Consider the following 2159-nt stretch of genomic DNA (forward strand, 5'->3'; position numbering starts at 1 on the left):
GCTGACGATTCGGGAGGTGGCTGCGGGTTGACGAAAGGGAAAAGCGCATCGCCGATGTCTGCCACAGATCTGGCACTGGTGATAATGACTCATGTGTATTCTCCAAAATTGGTTCAATGCTATTTTTTTTAATAGTTTTTTTTTTTGGGGGGGTTTTGGGATTATGAATGAGGGGAAAGTTGTTATGGCTTTGTTTGAATCTCTCTTGAATAATCATTTCTTTAATCTTGACTGTACATACGTAAATAGTTGCGAGCGCGGTAACCTTCAAAGGAAAAATAAACGAACACACAAAAACTTAAATAGACACGTTTTAGCAACGAAGGAGTTGAAGTAATCTTCACACAAATGGGTTGTAAAACAAAGGGATACCGATTCCCCACCCTGCAAGTTATATTTTTTGTACAATCTGCCCAGATACCAGTGACGTACGGAGGCAAACTGACGATCCTCGAAGAACCACCATCACGACAAAGATCTTGTACGCGCAAAATGGACATTGCTAGCCGTCAGAACACAAGACTTAAAGACAGCCGATTAAGAATTACTTTACGCCCTCTTCTGGTAATAGAAGTCCCTTTGAATTGTACAAAGTATAATTGTGATGGTTTACTGCTGTTGCACCCTCACCCCCCCCCCCCCCCCCCCCCCCCCCCACACACACACACCTGACTGCATCTGTGGTGTCGTGGTTAAGCATTCGCCATTGCACGCAAAAGACGTGAGCTCGATTCTCGTGTGTATGTGTGTGTGTGTGTGTGGGGGGGGGGGGGTATAGAGTCTCTCCGTTTGTCTGCTGAGATGTTACATCCTCTTCTACCCGGGTCGACCCTGGCGGACAGGATACAAACAGCCCCCTCCTAAATGATCTAATTTGTTTCGATGACGGCGCAAAACACTAAACAATTAATTCATTCTCCTCTTCCCCTTGTCTGTGTTTGCATTTCCCCAGGTGGCGCAGATCCGAACAGTTCAGATGCAAGTGGAAACACACCTCTTTATGTGACGGTCCAAGGTGGCCACAGTGACGTGGCGAGGACGCTGTGTCTGTCAGGTGCCCGGGTGAACTGTAGGGGTGCTGGGTGGACCTCAGCGCTGCATGTGGCAGCTAAAGCGGGACACGACGACTGCTTAGACGTAATTGTCGTGTTTTTTGTTGGGTTTTGTTTTTGGCCCACTGTCCGTATTTGTTGCCGGATAGTTGTAAGTTGCGCAGAAAAAGTGTCAGTGTGGCAGTAAATTGTTATATCCCCCCCCCCCCCAAATCTCCTCCACCACCCAGCCCCGAACAAAAAAAAAAGAAGAAGAAGAAAGGAAACCAGGTAGTTGTGATTGATGATGGTGATGATAAAGAAAAAATTGCTGAGAACGATGTGCAGAATTTATTTCAATGTTTGATCATTTCTTCACTCTGAGTCTACACTAGCTTCCCTCAAGAAACTGATCTGGATATTACTATTCGTTATAGTACTCCAGAATATGAGTCATAGAAAGGGGGATGAAAACATTGGCCACTCCTTCATTGTATTATCAATGCTGTTTGTTTTTGTTTGTTGTTTTTTCACTGATATGTATCTTTGTTATTTATGAATTGCTTTTTAGTGGACATCTATCTTTTTACAGCTCTAACTGCTGCTTTAAATCTACTGCTTTAAAGCAAAAATTCGAGCTCATTCAGATTTTATTGCATTCCAGATTATGTGATTTTTATTTAATTTTTTTTTTAAAAATTTTTTGGGGGGTAGGGGTGTTTTAGCAAAAGTTTTACGGCACTTGCAGCACAATTGGGTCATATTATAAGTGCCGAAGATTAGAGGTGTTACAAATAAGAGAGCAACAAAGACAAAAAGAAGGAGAGATACGGCCGATAGAAATGTAATATGGAAAAAAGGAGCAAACCACACCAGAGCACCCGCCAACCACCCACACGTTATGTGAGAAGGACGTGGGAAAATTTATAGGTCCTACCCTGCTATCTTTGAATTGCAACAATTATTGACACTTCTATTAGCAATCCTGTTAATTTGCTAACAGAGAGATAGCTGTATACATTCTACTTAAGGAAAAGGGTGACCTTATTTAGGCCATATATGTAGTCAAAATAACCAAACCAATGTAAAGCATTGTTTTCTTTACAAGTTACATTATTATTTCTTTAA

General features: G+C 42.2%; 1 protein-coding gene across 1 annotated transcript in view; it reads left to right on the forward strand.

Moving 5' to 3' along the window:
* The window catches only part of LOC101856619 (ankyrin repeat domain-containing protein 50), a 14254-nt gene that overhangs the window by 1701 nt on the left and 10394 nt on the right, over positions 1-2159 (forward strand). Inside the window, exon 2 of the mRNA XM_005089265.3 lies at positions 953-1137. The gene's annotated coding sequence lies outside the window, so the exon portion shown is untranslated. The remainder of the gene's footprint in view (positions 1-952; positions 1138-2159) is intronic.

Source organism: Aplysia californica, unplaced genomic scaffold, assembly GCF_000002075.1.
Source record: "Aplysia californica isolate F4 #8 unplaced genomic scaffold, AplCal3.0 scaffold00004, whole genome shotgun sequence".
NCBI lineage: Eukaryota > Metazoa > Mollusca > Gastropoda > Aplysiida > Aplysiidae > Aplysia > Aplysia californica.